Raw genomic sequence first — 16,771 nt, 5'->3', positions numbered from 1 at the left:
AGGTCTGAGAGCATCTCTGCAGAGACGATATCCACGACAGAATCACAGGGCTAGGAACAGGTCAAGCAGCTCTGTGTAATCACGCTTTCATCTGCCTGACCTGATGGATACCGTCAGCTAAATGAGCACTCTTACTCCACGTTCCCAGAGTACTGATTTGGTTGATAGGTTACACAACAGCAAACAATATTGGGTCCAGACCCTGGCGAGTCTTGCATACCAGGGTAGGAGGTCAAATTTATTCAGAATGCTACCAAAGCCTATTGGAGGTCTAGAGGGGGAAAGTTAGAGTCATATGAGAAGGTTCCTCTGTTATCATTAGTAACAGACAATATAATGAAATAATGAATAAGTGACTCCAGTGCTTAAAGCCGTAATAACACTAAGCTCACCCAGTGTACTTTATACATTACTGCATGAAGTTGTATACTAGAAAGCTTCCAAAAGTACAGCAGCTCTACTTTTTACCCTGTCTGCTTGGGAACTGCTGCTGCGGCTGCTTCTTCTTCTTCTTCTTCTTCTTCTTCTTCTTCTTCTTCTTCTTCTTCTTCTTCCTCTCCTTCCTCCTCCTCTTTTCCTTCTCTTCCTCCTCCTCCTTTCCTCCTCCTCCTTTCCTCCTCTTCCTCTTCCTCTTCCTCTTCCTCCTCTTCCTCTTCCTCCTCTTCCTCCTCCTCTTTTCCTTCTCTTCCTCCTCCTCCTCTCCTCCTCCTTTCCTCCTCTTCCTCTTCCTCCTCCTCTCCTCCTCCTTTCCTCCTCTTCTTCTTCCTCCTCTTCCTCTTCCTCCTCCTCCTTTCCTCTTCTTCTTCCTCTTCCTCCTCTTCCTCTCCTCCTTTCCTCCTCTTCCTCTTCCTCCTTCTTCTCCTTCTAACTCTTTTGATCCTTTGTGAATTTCACATCAGGCATCCCAGTCCTACTCATCTCTCTGTCCCTCCATCTGCCCTCCACCCTTGTAACCTCCCCCATAAAACAAAAATCTCCAATGGGAGCTGAGAAGTGTCAAGGTGTCACACACAGTTTACCCCTTCTCCCAAACAGCTTTTCTTGCAAATAGTCACTACAATGAGTCATTGATCTGGTTTGAGACCTCTGGCTTCTGCTACTCTATCAATACTGGATCCTCACTGGGGGTCCTCTCAGATATTCCCTTGTTGCCCTGTGCCATGGAGAACCTGCAGCTTTGGATATGCAGGGCCAGCCCTTTCGCAAAGTCCAACAATTCCTAGGTGGAGTAGATGCTGGGGTGGGCCAACTCAAAGCCCTGGATCTGGGGGTAGTAGCTGAATGTCAGGCTGGGTTGTCAGCTTTCTTGAACCCATAACACCAGGGCCAGCTTTCTCACTTGGCTCAGGTAAAGGGACAGGACTGTCTCCAAAAGCACTGTCTGCTCTTTGGGCGTTTGTTGTTGTCGTCGTTTTTTATTTGTTTGTTTGTTTTTTGTTTTTGTTTTGTCGTTGTTGTTTTTGGAGGGTTTCTATGTGTAGCTCCGGCTATCCTGGAATTCTATAGCTGTTCTTGAACTGAGAGGTCTGCCTGCCTCTCAAGTGCTGGGATTAAAGGCGTGCGCCACCAACTGGCTCATCTGGGAACTTCTTAATATGTTCTTAAGAGTTTCCTGAAGATTACACTGTGTGATTAGTAACCTAATTATCTCCCCAGGAAGAGAAACCTACTGATGAAGAGTGCTGGAAATTTTGACACATTATCAGAATTCGCATAGATAAGATCTGGATGTAGCAATTTCTTGCTCTTGAGAAAATAGCACTGATAAGTAGTATGCAACATTCAAAATCTAAATCTGACATTTACTTGAGGCAGAATGGAGTAAGAGCACCAGCCACCATCTGTGCCTTATCTCCTTTTCTTCCTGATTATAGAATTAAAGGCAGGCGGTCTACCAAAGTTCTCTACAAGCCCAGGGAACAACGCGTGAAATAACTTTGCAAAAGTTGAATACCTTATCTCCATGTCATGATTATATGGGACAGCAAATCCTTTTCTCTTACCCCTCTGATCATATATGTCAATTGAGAGGAATAGGAATCTTCTATTCATTCTAAGCAGAATGGGTAGACAGAATTCTTTGGGGGCAAAAAGGGACAAAAATAAAGATAAGGAGAGAAAGAAGACAAGAAGAAAAAAGCAAGGAAGTGAAAATTTACTGTTACTTAGAATAAGCAACTAGTAGCATCTTTTTCAAATAAAATTAGCCTTAGTTCCAAGTCCATCAGAGCCATCCTAAAAACTATCAGCAATTCTCAGAGAAAGTATACCACTTAAGGACAAACGACCAATACAAGAAGCCAAGTATTCCTAAATGTAAAGAGACATCATCAGACATCCTTAAGGAGACACCCAGTTTTGATAAATACTAACTGTCCACACCATTCATACACAACTGGGCATTGCTAGACATCTTTTCCAAGTCACCCTTCAGAAGCCCTATAGATGACATTTGCACTTAGCTACAAGTCTTATTCAGTTCTTACAGAATGAGAGCAGGAGTTGCACTAGACAGGGGCCCCTTTCTAATAATAGCGAAGACTAATGGGTTCCAACTCTGGAGGATGGCTTTGAGTGGGAAACTTCACAACATACTGCAGGATAGTTACGGTTTGAGTGAATTGGCACACCGCCCCCCTTTATAGATCAGTTTCAGAACGGGAAGGCCCTTTTACACAAGATTTATGCTTGGGCATGTCAACACTGTTTTTGTAAGAGTTGATGTGCTGGCAATCTAAGACAATACAATACATTTTAGGTTTAAAATGTATGTGGTGCATTTTGTAAATAATTGTATGTAGTGTTACTATTAACCAGTCCGAGGAAGACAGTACAGGGATATTGAACTCAATGGAAATGTGCTCTGGCACATTTCTATATAGCGCCGCTGGGGATATGAAAGACTCTCGCAGGTACCCCAAAGACTGGTAGGAAACGGCCAAGAAGAGCTCTGAGAGAGGGATAGTTGAAATGTTTCTGTGGACAGGGCGACGGCGATCTAATTAAGAGGGGATGAGCAGGAAGGCAGATCTTGGGTGCTGGCAAGAGAAGAGCAGCGAAGAAAAGTACCCTGAGCCACTGTCAGAGAGCAGCGGGGAAGGGGAGCACAGCAACAGTGCTACAACCGCACGCTCACGGATGCCGGTCTTTCTGCACAGATTGGTACGAGTGCGTTGGTCGCGGAGAACTAGAGAGACACCTAGGAAAGCGAGGACCGGGCTTCCGTGCTGTCAGCGGGTGTACATTCATCTTCGCTCCATCCCTTCCGCCTCCCGCCCGGTCTCTCCCGTGGCTGACAAACTTTCGGCTGCGCGGTGGTGAGCTGCGGCCACCTCCACCCTCCAGGCACGGACTATGAGTGTGGGAAAAGGACAGACTGTCTGGCTGGTGGGTTGCACTTTGCAAACTAGTGACTCTGCTCCACGCCGCAACCGGGTTACCCGGGCAACGGCCCGTGCGGATTCCCGGATGTAGTTCACAGGGCTGCGGCCCGGGGCGGAGTCCAGAGGACCCAGCCCCTAGGGAGAGGCGCGCGCACCATAGAGACGTGGCGGGTCCCGGCTTGGCTTCTAGAGAGAGGCTGTCCGGGGCTCAAGACCCCGCACTTCCGGTCTCTCACTTCCGGCTCCGCGGGTAGGGTGCAAGCGCTGGAGGCCGGCTTGAGAGGTCGCCGGTGCAAGTGTCCTCGGCGGTTGGTTGTCCAGAGCCTGTGACAGCCGCAGCTGCTCCCCGCCCCCGAGGCGTGGGGGAGGAGACGAAGGAAAAGCTCCCGGTCGCGCTTCCGGTCCCTCCTGCCTCAGGCCGACGCGATTCCCGAGAGCTGCTGCAACCGGGAGAACCCGCGACGGAGCGCTGCCGGCTTCCCTGCTGACAGACAGGTGAGGGCGGAGCCGCGGCGGAAAGGATGGGGTTGAGGTGGCATGCTCCCGGACGGACGAGTCGCCTACGGCTACTCTCGCCAAACTTGCTCCTGGGCACTTCCATCCCTGGGAGCAGCCAAGTCCGCCCCATTCCTCTGAGTGTATTCTGGAGTGAAATAGGGCAGCACCGGCCCCCGGGGCGGCACCGCTTGACTGTGCTGGCGGTGGGTGGGAAAAGTTGGCAGAGTCCGGGTCTTTCTGGACTCTGTCCAAGTGGGCCGCCTTTCCCTCCGTTCTTCCCTAAGTCTCCTGCTTCCTCTCTCCTGCTGTGAGAGGAAGGGAGGTAGCAATCAGCCCTCGGAGAGGTTGCCTGACACTGGTGCAGAGGGAGGCGCCCCGACTGAAAGGTCCCAAGCCTGAGTGCTAGTGAGGGCGTCCTAGGAATGCTGGAGTTTGGAGAAGGAAATTGTGGCCCTGCCTTCTGGTGCGTTCCTTATTGCCAAGTTAACTACACTTTACGTGTCTAGGAAAGGAGGCGTGTGTGTGTGTGTGTGTGTGTGTGTGTGTGTGTGTGTGTGTGTGTTAATTTAAGTGTTTAGATTCTAGACTTTCTCCCCTGTTATTGCTTCCTTGGCTTTGTTCTTATTTTCCTCTTGAATCCTCTGATCTCAAAAGGTTTATACTTTACACTTCCTGCAGATCCTTTTAATCACCCTGTCAGGATTTCTGTGTGTCCTTCCTGAAGTATACTTACTTGCTTCTTATCTGATCAGGAAAAAAAAAGAATGAAAAAGAATTGCAGGGCTTTTCATCAACGTGTTGCTTTCACAACTGCGAAGGTGTGTTCACATTTGCCATCTGATTAACTTGATTGTTGAAGAAAGGTGCACCAGACTGATGATGGTTGGTCAATTCTCTGGAGGCTGCAGGAATGGCTGTATTTCATTGCTGCTCTTTCAGAGCAAGTATTGCAGCTGTACTCTTTTCTTATATTTGTTCTATTTTTATTTGCTTTTAATTTCCGTTTTTGTTTTCCTTCTTCACTGTGACCAACACTTACTACAAAGTCTAACACTTAGTATATAGGAAAACAGCACATTTCCACTATGATTTTCTGAATTAAAGGCTCTGCCTGAGTTACTTTGTTTCCTGTTTGACAAAATGCTAACTTTTCTTGGATTATGCTTGCCTTAATCCTGGGTTCGGTCTCAGTCTAGGTATCAGTGATTTTTCAGGGGGTTTCTATTCCTACCCCTGAAATTCTGTGCTGTTTGTATATGTGTTCTGGGTAAAGGCAGTCTTTTATCAACTTCTTAAAGGACATGTGTAATGTCCAGCAAGATTAAGTATGTTTTAATGTCTTGTTGAAGCTAATCGAAACAGTTTATTCATGGAGCTGTTGTTTCCCCGAGTTGCACATGGCCTACTTGGGTGCTGTACAGAGTAGAGTGCAGGGATTACAGCCTGGTACTGAAATCTCACTACTTCAAAAAACTGCCATGTTTCTACATTCCTTCCTGGACCTATAGAAGGAACCAAGTCAGTTCCTGATTTGTGGGTTTGAGGTTTCTTTTTAGGGATAGCTGGCTGTGTCCATTGCTTTGTCAATACAGGGGCTTTCTACACTGATGTGCTTATCATTATTTAATGCATACTAACTATCACCAGTCCTCTGGGTACAACTCAGAAGAAAGCATTGGAATGATGGTTGTTCTAGGCTTTCATTATCTTGTTTTTAACTGGAGAGAGATGTCTGCCTTGGGCTTCCCTAAGGAAGGGCAAAGATGTCTTATGTAGTCCACATGGCTTCAGCATTTTTGATACCCCGTTCTCTTCATTCTGTATTATGTATGTTATTTATTGTTTCTTGTAAATGAGGATCTTTCCAAGCTTTATGTAAGTCTTTGGAGCACATTTTACTTACTGGTTTGGCTGTGAAGTGTTTGGAAGTTGAAATTGTAACATTTTGAAGTTCAATTCACACAGTGTTACCTGCGCAGCTTATAGTAAGTTGTCTTCTCTTCAACAATGTCATGATTTTCCCTCAGGGTAGCATCCTCACCTAGTGGAGCAGACAGTGCTAACTAAGCTAGTTGCTTGTGAAATAAAAGCAAATTTAGAAGCTAGATTCTGGATAGCACCGAAGTGACAGGTATATTTAATACATTTATTTGCTATGTCCATGGTGCCAAGTGCTTTTCATGATTAACTCATCCTTCTAGCAACCTTATAAGGATGCTCCCTCCTCCTCATTGTTTAGATCAGTGGTTCTCAACCTGTAGGTCATGACCTCTTTGGGGGGAGGGTCCCAGGAGCCTTTCACAGGGGTGGACTAGGACCTTCGGAGCACAGATATTTAGATGATGATTCATACCAGTAGCAAAATTACAGTTATGAAGTAGCAATGGAAATAAATTTATGGCTTGGTGGGGGTCACTAAAACATGAGGAACTCTGTTAAAAGGTCACAGCTTTAGGAAGGTTGAGAGCTACTGTTGTAGATGAAGTTTACTGAACCTAAATGACCCATAGAGCTAAGATAATTTGCTTAAAATAATTCTGGTGGAGGCAGGGTTGACCTTAGGTGTGTGACTTTAGGTAACTTCTAGGAAACTCCATTGTAAAATCTGTGGAATGACTTGGAGATATCTTCTTTGATTATCTTAGACATGAGGGATCTTTTCCTCTATTACTCCTTGGCGGGTGAACACCTCCTTGAATGTTATATTGTAACATAGATAAACGGCCTATAGATTAGTAGCTGATAGGGCCTCTCTGGAGATGGATACAAGTTTGTTGGATTGTGTGTATTATCACCTGTAAGATTGGAGACTATCTAACCTTGGCCTAGTGAGTTTGGAACCTTGAATTTCAGCATGGTCATTTGGGATAGAGGGAGAACTAAATTTGGCAAAGTACTTAAATTCATATAGCCTTGGGTGGAAGCTGACGCTACTGGTGGATATTGAAAACATTGCAGAGCATGCTGAGGTTGGGAAGACGGTGACTGGAAGGCAGGTTGGTAGGAGTGCTACTTTGGGGTTGTAGAAAAAGGCTGTGAAACAAAAGTCTACCTGCGAGCTACTTCTCCAGCCTTATACAGGATGGTCTTGAAGTAAACTTCCCAAATATATAATAAGCAGATGGAATGAAAATTTCTTCTACTTTCAGTATTCCATCCCCACCCATAGGTCTCAGGTCCCCTCACAGTTAATTCAAAATATAGTTGAGGATCAAATTAATTAGCACTAGGAAGCCTTAAACCTCTTCATTCTAATACCATAGCCTCTAACCTTGTGGCTGTTTAAGTTATGTGAAATTAAATAAAATTCTCTCAGTTGTACCAACCACAAGTCAGTGCGCAGTGGTCACTTGGGTTGGTGCCTGCCTTTTAGGACAGCACAGATTTAGAACATTTCTAGCAGTGTTTTCCAACCTGGTAAACACTTTGAAATACTGTGATTTGTTACGTAATTATTATATTACTGAACCAAGATGGGAAGATTTTCTGTTTCCCCATGGTGTTTAGCAGCTTTGTTTTAGCTGACAAAATATAGCCGTGTTCTCTCTTGGCTTTAAAACTAAATCCAGATGGTCAAAGTCTAATGATTTTCTTGCATGTTTGGGATTATTATGCTGTTAGCTTTTTTTCTAGGATAAAGCTGTCAGCTTTACTAAAGGCATGTAGGTTTTCTGTTTCCTTTGAGCTATAAGTCTGTACTCCTTGCTAACTGGTCGATGCCTTCCCTTGAAACTTGAAGATGTCTTCAAGCTAGACTCATTTCTCCTCCTTCCTTTCCCACCTCCCAAACATTGCTTTTCTTTTTCTTGTTTCTGTTTTCAGTGGGTGATGACATTATCTGACATATAAAATCTTTAAGATGTGGAGCAGTCCTTCCAGCCCCTCCTTCAGTGTCATATATGTCAGCAGATAGTAACGTTCTTTCTCATGCTCTTGACCATGCTCTCCCTGCTTCCATGCACTGCTTTAGTTTGCACACTGTCACCTGTTGTTGATTTTTAATGGGGTGTTTCCACCTGCCTTGGATAGTTCAGTTCTTAGATAAAAGACACAGAAGTTTTATATTCATAATAAGCCTTTAATCAGCACTAGAGTTGGGCAGATATCTACCTTCTAAGGTATTAGTATCTAAAACGTTATCAATAATCCTGAGCTGTGACTTACCATGTTCTGTCTGGGCTGCTCTTATTTTAACTGACCAGCCCTCAGGGCCAGTTCTCAGGATCATTTACCCCATGGTGTAAAGATCTCCTCTTTCCATCTTCTCTGCTTTTCTTCCCTTGCAGTCTCCTGCCTCAGACCTCCAAGCCTGGGAACCAAAACCCTGCCTACCTCTCTTCTGCTCAGCTGTAGGTTGTGTCACCAGTCAATGATAACTTGGGGGGCAAGTGATATAGCACCACTTGTGTATGTGAGGATCTCCTTCCTCTTCCCAGTGTTTCTAGCATTACAATGCGTAGCAACATCACCTTGCCTGAGACTTGTTTATAGCCTTCCTTTAGGCTGGCTTTGGCCTGTTTTAATCCTTTCTCCATCCTGAGAACATTGATTTATTATGGACATACTGATTGTCGCTCTCTCCCTTTTCCCTAGCCCTTTTGTGACTTTGCTTGCTTTTAGAGTAAAAAGAAAACTCCTTAACAGTTGTAATTCTTCAGCCTTACCTTGAAGTAGGTTCCATGAAACTATGCTCAACCAAGCTGGCCTCCATTGGTCATTACGTTTTTTTAATAGCTTTTTTGCTTTATATTTTTGTGGATGTGTGTGCGCCTGTTTATCTGTATTGCGTGTACATTATGTGCTAGGTTTTTTGCAAGAGCAGCAAGTGTTCTAAACAGTGGGCCGTCTTTCCAACTCCTGATTTATTAATAATTCATATATATAGTGTGTGTGTAGGTGTACGTGCCATGACCCCAGACCCAATATTTATTCATTATTCTAAATTGCTGGTATTAAAGACTTTAGCTCATAGATTTTTTTTGTTGTTGTTTGATTTTTTTTTTCTTTTAAAGATTTTTGAGTTTGAATTGTTACACTTATAGTAGTTAAAATAGTAATTCTTAAACTGCAAACTAAATTGCTGGTTTCTTAATTCACATAATAAAGTACTAATAGTTTATAAAATAGTATAATATTTTTAGATTATTTATAATGAACCCTTGACTAGACTTACAGAATTACTAAAAAGAGGAGATAGAGGTAGCTGAATATTCCATTTCCATATTAACATATGTCATTAGTGTGACACAATTATTTACATCAAGTCAGCTTTTCCCTTATGTCCTTTTTCTGTTCCAGGATCCCATCCAGTCATCAGGTGTTCTTGGCACTGAAGTTTCAAAGATTTTCTTGCTTTTTGGAGGGTAGGAATGGAGGTTGAGACAGGGTTTCTTATGTAGCCTTGGCTGTCCTGGAACTTGATCTATAGACCAGACTGGCCTTGAACTCATAGAGATCCGTCTGTATGTGCCTTCCAAGTGCTGGGATTAAAGGCATGCTTTACCACTGCGTGGTCTCACTTTGTCCGTTGTGGAGCTACTCTTTTTGAACCCTTCCCTTTGAATATTGCCTTATTATAGAAGAAAAATTCTTTATATGGTGCAAAGATAGAGTGGAGAATTAACTTTTACTTCCTAAAGGGGAGGAGTATTCATATAAACTTTAAGGAAATAAATTGTAAGGGGAATATTTCTCCTTGTTTACTGATTCAATCACTTCTATCAAATTTATATTATTATTTTAAATTATATGTGTGTGTGTGTGTGTGTGTGTGTGTGTGTGTGTGTGTGTGTATTGGTATGTGTACATAAGTCAGCACAGGTGCCCATGAACTTCAGTCTCCCTAGAGCTGGAGTTGCAGGTGGGTGTAAGCTATCTGACATGGGTGTTGGGGCCAGTCTCCAGACCTGTGTGAAAGCAATATATGTACGTACTCTCTTGACTGCTGAACAGCCGCTCCAGACTGTCTGTTCTGAAAAATGAATACATGTTTGCACTTTGGGTTATAATTCCGCGATGCTTTTTATTAGTCGTTCTTCCAGCCTTTTTAATTGATTTCTTGAAATACCTTGTCATTATGCAGATTGCTTTTTTAAAAGCACTTTTTGAGGTTGTTTATTTGGTTTTAATTTCTCTTCTACAAGATGCTCCTGGATCATCTAGGGTGTTACTTTCCCTGGTTCTTGAACTATTCATTCTCTTGGAGTGACCCTTCTTTTTACTGGAAAATGCTATTAGAAACCAGTGTCTGGGCTGCGTATGTTCTCATTGCTGAGAACATTGCCTGTCACTGCTTCTATGGCCTCTTAGGAGATAGAGCAAGGAAATAGTGTGTGTGTGTGTGTGTGTGTGTGTGTGTGTGTGTGTGTGTGTGTGTGTGTGTGTGTTAATGTATTTAAACATTTTATATGGTGATGATCGGTATCTGTCTATATTAAACTGCGCTTACCATGAACTCTTTTTCTACTGAGTTTCTGCCTGTAAATTTTGAGGGGGTTTATTTGATATGTTTTTCCCCTGTGAAGTTACTGTTTTTCTCTTTTAGTTGGTAAGTATATTGTGAGAAAATCTGGAAAACCAGTCTTGATCCATTTTTTTTCCTAAAAAATTTGCCCTCTAATTTTAGCATTTATCAAGTGGGTTTGGTCTGTAGTGTTTGTGGTGTTTATCTGATGATCCTGTTTCCTGTTCTCCTCAATCAGTGACCCCCTTTGGGGACAAAGGTCTCACTGTGTATCCCCAGGAACTCCAGATGGAGCCAAAACTAGCCTCAGACTTGAGGTGCTGATGCCTTAGCCTGCCAGTTGTGTGATTATATGGATTGTGTGTGAGCATAGGTGTGTGCCAGCTTGCTGTGTGTTCTCAGAAACTCAGCGGAGGATATCAGGTCTCTGATCACTCACTCCCCACTTTATTCCTTTGAGACCAGTGCCTTCTTACTGAGCTCGAGGCTGGGCTGGAGGTCATGATACTTCAGCAATCCTTGCCTCCCCCATCTCAACGTGACCATGCCTAGCTTTTTATGTGGTTGCTGCGATCAGACCTCAAGTTTGCACAGCAAGCTCTTTGAACCCGTTGTGCCATCTCACCATCTGTTTCTGTTATGTATTTCCAGTCCTGAGTGTCTTGAAGTGAGGGTCTTTTCCCCTTTACCTATGTATTTGCTTATGTTGTTAAGGGACCTCCCCTGTTTGTTTTAGTCGGTTTCCTTAAATCCACTACTGCCATTTTGTTGCTGTTACTCAGTTTAAGCCAAGTTTAGCAACTAGTGGCTCCTTCAGGTTGACATCTGTTTTCTTTGGATATGTTCCCATTCCTTTTGGAAAACTTACTTATTTTCTGACTCTAGATGATATTGTAGTCGCTTCTGTTTTTCTTGATTCATCCTTAGAGTGGAGTGTTTGTCCCAGAATCTTTATTCTTTTCATTGGAGAATGTTGTTTAGAGACCAAGAATGGGCGCAGGTGTACTTGTCTTTCTTACCCCTTAATACAGGGCTAGAAAACTAACCCACATATATGCAGACATATTAAAGGATTGATTCCAGACCAACACTACAGGGTTCGTGTTAGCATTTTCCTTTCTTATAGCTTTCCTGTGACAATTTAAAATGTAGTTCCCAATATCTATACTTTCTTTCTTTCCTTTTTTTCCTTTTAAACAGATTTTCATTTAACCCTTAGGTAGACTCAAACTCTATGCACAGCTGAGTCTGACCTTGAAGTGCTGCTCCTCTTGCCTGCTTCTCCCACAGGTAGGGTTACACATATGCTTCCTGCTCATCTGTGCACGCTGTTTGATTTCCTTTTCCTCCCTGCTTTCTTAGTTATCTGTTCACAACAGATTGGTTTCTTAGTATTTCTGATTTTCAGTTTCCACTCCACCCTGTTTAGTTATAGTTTTCACTAAAATTATTTTCAAGGATGTGTGGGCATCATTATAGCTCTGAGTCAGTTAGTTTTAAAATGATAACTAGAGGTATCAGTACTTCTTCATCCTGCTAGCTCTCTAGTTCCCAATCCTTCCCTTTTCTCCTCATCCCCCCACCCCAGATGAACCATCCACCTTGTTTCTGAGTCATGCTTCCTCTGTGTTTTCCTAGATTCCCCTTCTTAGATAGAGGTAGCAAAACAGAGCTTGTCAGACTTTGGTTTTTCAATGAGCAGTTACAAAGTTTCAGACATGTCCAACTTATGGCTTGTGGGCCACAGATAGCTATAAATGTGGCCCAGCACAAAACTGTAAACTTAGGACATCAGGACTTTTTTTTAAAAACTTAGCTACAAGGTTCTTAAGCATGAACCGTATGAATAGCAGCATTTCACAGTGTCAATAATTGGACTTGCCTAGTTTAGGTGTAGTTAATCGCTTTTGTATGTATAGGCATAGATGGTTTCCAGTGTTTTATGGTTGCAAAGAATGCTATAGTGCACATTTCTACATTGCTTATTTTATTACTACTTAGTCTTTTTATTACAAATGGGATTTTTTTCTGTCATTTGGTCCACTGATTATTGTTATATACGCAGGCTGATATTTGAATATTTTGTATCTTGCTACTTCAGTGAATTCTTTTCAATTTGATTCTCTTGGGGGGCATGTACTACCTATTGTTTGCAAATAGAGATAAAGTTCTTTACTATGACTCTTGACTGGTTGGATTGGTCAAGACTTCTAGCATAATGCCAAATAATAGTGAAAATGGCTGGAGTTTTTGCCTTATTTCAATATCAGTGGAAACACCTGTTATTTCTTTATTAAATAAGATAGATATTAAATAAGATACAGAACACATACATATTAAGATACTTTCAGTTATATTTCTGTTTCTTTGAGTATTTAATTTTGAACGAGTGTTTAATTTTGCCAGCTATACTCTGTCTCAGTGTACATGGCTATGTGTTTACCCTGTTAAATTTATGAGGACGGATTATATTGATATATTTTTCTAATTGAACCAATCCTGTGCTTTTGGGATAAATCCCACACAGCCATTTTGTATTATTTTCTTATTTTAAAGACTTATTATTTTATGAGTACATTAGCTCTCTTTAGACACACCAGAAGAGGGCATCAGATCCTATTACAGATGGTTGTAAGCCACCATGTGGCTGGGAATTGAACTCAGGACCTCTGGAAGTGCTCTTAACTGCTGAGCAGTCTCTCTGGGACTGTATTTTTATTAATGTATTTGATTTTGTTTGTTAACAATAAAAATGTTCTTTCTAGTCCAATTTGAGAGTAGAAACCCATTTCTTGCACATTATTGTCTAGCATGTCTTGTAATACTCTTGTAATACTCTGTCTCCCTATTGGGTTGAAAGTACTTTTTAGAACCTTTGTGCTTAACTGAGCTCTTTTATGTAGTGACATTCTCCATGTATTTATTATTAGATACATTAGAAGCAGGAATAGCTCATTAAGCTTTTATCAGATGAAGTCTGAGAGTTGTGTCTCACTTACACAGCAAGCAGTTACATCAGTTACCAGGATTGAAGATGACTTTTCCAGTATCTGGGCAAGAGGTGTGAGTTCTAGTGTGCAGCGTTGCTTTGGGAGACCTAAGGTCACTAACATTTGGCTTTAGATATTTGATCAGTTTTTATCTGTCAGTTCAAGTTGATAGTCTTTTGAAGTTTCTCATGCATATACATGGTTTTATAAAATTGTTTTCTTCATTCTATATAAATGCTTTTTCTGATTTTTTTTAGAAGCATTTACCTGTGTAATCAATAGATAATTCATATAGCTCCAGATAGTTTTGTAAAACAAATTCTGATCACAAATAAGTTAATTATGCTGTGCAATATTTATAAGAATGTCAGTGAATGATGCCAGTCTTTTAACTGAGTGTTTAATTCGTAACTAACACATTTCACTTTTAGGTGTGTCTGATTGCAGCAATGATGCTTCAGCGCAGCAGCCACAGGAGGAGTCCAGTCTAGAGTTGAGGTGATTGGGGTGCTGTTTGTATTGCTTTGTAAGGTCAGCCCATCTTAAGGCCTCAGACTGTCCAGATTGACTAGTTGTCTAAAGGTACACCATTCAATAATAAACTCTCGTGCATAGTGACCAGATAAAATGAGAGAGGCTTCTTTGAAAATAAGGAGTAACTTAAACATTTGTTCTTGGTGACTGTCTTAGTCAGGGTTTCTATTTCTGCACAAACATCATGACCAAGAAGCAAGTTGGGAAGGAAAGGGATTATTCAGCTTATACCTCCACATTGCTGTTCATCACCAAAGGAAGTCAGGACTGGAACTCAAGCAGGTCAGGATGCAGGAGCTGATGCTGAGGCCATGGAGGGATGTTGCTTTCTGACTTGCTGCCCTGGCTTGCTCAGCTTGCTCTCTTATAGAACCCAAGACCACCAGCCCAGGGATGGTACCACCCACAAGGGGCACTCCCACCGTTGATCACTAATTGAGAAAATGCCTTACAGCTGGGTCTCATGGAGGCATTTCCTCCACTCAGGAGCCTTTCTCTGTGATAACTCCAGCTTGTGTCAAGTTGACACACAAAACCAGCCAGTACAGTTGACCCCTTGTCAACTTGACACACAAATACATCGCTATTAAGCCTCAACCCTTATTTTCCTATTCATCCCCAAGATCTCAATAACTTAATAAGTCTTAAGTTAAGTCCCACAGTCTTTACATATTAACAGTTCAGTCCCTTTAAAATATCCAATATCTTTTAAAATTCAAAGTCTTTTTAAAATTCAAAGTCTCTTAACTGGGGGCTCCACTAAAATATTTCCTTCCTTTAAGAGGGAAAAATATGAGGGCACAGTCACAATCAAAAGCAAAATCAAACTCTTAACTGTCCGATGTTCTGGGATCTACCCATGATCTTCTAGGCTCCTCCAAGGGCTTGGGTCACTTCTCCAGCTCTGCCCTTTGTAGCACACACCTTATCTTCTAGGCTCCAGATGCCTGTTCTCCACTGCTGCTGCTGCTCTTGGTGGTCATCTCATGGTACTGGCATCTCCAAAATGCTGGTGTCTTCTATTGCAACTAGGCTTCACCAATAGCTTCTCACAGGCTCTCATCATGGTGCCAAGCCTCAACTCTTTTGCATGACCCCTTCAGTCCTGGGCCATCAACTGCAACTGAGGCTGCACCTTCACACATGGTCTTTCATGGCCTCTCACAGTGCCCAGCCTCAGCTGCTTTTCATGACCCCTTCATGCCTTCAAAACCAGTACCACCTGGGTGACTCTTACACACTCCCAGTTCCAGCCACAGCATGAGATACAACCGTGACTATCTCTGGAACACAGCCTCTTTGTGCTCTCAGAAAACACTTCCCAGAAGATTTCACGTCAATGATGCTGGTCTCCTCTTAATCACCACTAACTTCTTAGCTCCAGCTGACCAGCATCAATAGTCCCAGTAATGCAAAGGTTCCCTTTAATAGTTCTGGTATCTTGTTAATCACAGCTGATTGTTCAGCCCTAGCTAGCCAAAACCACAGAAACTTCACAATCAAAACAGCATCAGCCCTGAAAAGAGTTTTTAATATTCCCTCTCCGATTTCACAAGCCAGGCCTCCATCTTCTGCACTGTTCTCAACATTATTTTCCAAGCTCCTATAGAACATCCCACAGAGCTCTTTTAGCTCAAAGTTCCAAAGTCCTACAGTCAGGACTTTGGAATATGGTCAGGTTGTCACAGGAATACCCCACTCCTGGTACCAACTTCTGTCTTAGGGTTTTACTGCTGTGAATAAGCACCATGACCAATGTAAGTTTTATAAAGGACAAGGTTTAATTGGGGCTGACTTACCGGTTCAGAGGTTTACTCCATTATCATCAAGGTGGGAGCATGGCAGTATCCAGGCAGGCCTGGTGCAGGAGGAGCTGAGAGTTCTACATCTTCATCTGAAGGAAGCCAGGAACAGACTGAGCATCCTCAGGCAACTAGGAGGGTCTCCAAGCCCACCCCCATAGTGACACACTTCCTCCAACAAGGCCACGCATTCTAATAGTGCCACTCCCTGGACCAATCATATGCAAACCATCACAGTGACCTAAACCTTTTAGGATAGCTTTAAAAAAAAACAAAACTAAAATTGCTTTATTGAAATTAATTCATAAATAAAAACATCACATAGCTAGATCCACTCTAACAAATACTTGCTCGGTCTCAGACTCTAGAAGGTAAAGCTTATTTGTCACATCAAAATAAAAATGAAAGCTGTACAGGTTTTATTTAATTTGTATAATGAAATATGACAATGTTTCTAAAAAATAATAGTAGTATTCGGTGTCATAGGTGGCTCCCATTTTGGCTTATCTACTACCATGAATGTTTACTCACTGAATGTGCATCTGAACCCAGGAAGAGAGCTTTTAAAAAAATGACTGAATGCCATGCTTGAGACTCATCATGAGACTCAGCACGCTGGCAGTGATAGACATAGAGTCTGATTCCTGGTTTCTTCTCTCCTCGTCCTCCCCCCCCTCCTCCTCCTCCTTCTTCCCCTCTCTCTCTCTCTCTCTCTCTCTCTCTCTCTCTCTCTCTCTCTCAATCTATAATTGATTCTGGTGAAATACCATAAGTCAACTATTGTATCTCATCAAACTAGGGAGAAAGATTAATTAGAGAGGAAAAGGAAGGAAAGAAAAGAGAGAACTGACTATTGTAGGTCATTAAATGGGGGCGGAAGATTAAGCAGTGAGTTTGTTTAAATTGAGCTCCAGTCAGTATAGCTGTTTTTGGCACATAATTAAGCACAAGCAATGCTTTCTCTTGTTCATAGATCTGTAGAATCATTCGATTCGATAATTGGAGCAATTGTTTCTTTTGTTTTAGTTGAATAAACTAAACTTTCAGACAGATGAAAGACAGGTGACTGACTTAGAGGATTTGGTAAGGCAAGAATGCAAC

At 42.3% G+C, this 16,771-nt stretch overlaps 1 protein-coding gene across 16 annotated transcripts in view; it reads left to right on the top strand.

Annotated features, from left to right (window-relative positions):
* Positions 1-504: 504 nt before the first annotated feature.
* The window catches only part of Arfip1 (ADP-ribosylation factor interacting protein 1), an 82,603-nt gene continuing 66,336 nt past the window's right edge, over positions 505-16,771 (top strand). For 7 of the 16 annotated variants that reach the window (XM_006232545.5, XM_006232539.5, XM_039103009.2 and 4 more), the window contains exon 1: positions 505-3,878. The gene's annotated coding sequence lies outside the window, so the exon portion shown is untranslated. Of the gene's footprint in view, positions 3,879-11,563; positions 11,635-13,765; positions 13,833-16,771 lie in introns of all 16 variants that reach the window. The other 9 variants (XM_039103010.2, XM_063282434.1, XM_063282430.1 and 6 more) reach the window with 4 other exon arrangements.

This window comes from Rattus norvegicus, chromosome 2 (genome assembly GCF_036323735.1).
Source record: "Rattus norvegicus strain BN/NHsdMcwi chromosome 2, GRCr8, whole genome shotgun sequence".
Taxonomy (NCBI): domain Eukaryota; kingdom Metazoa; phylum Chordata; class Mammalia; order Rodentia; family Muridae; genus Rattus; species Rattus norvegicus.
This window is presented reverse-complemented; position numbering and strand designations above follow the sequence as displayed.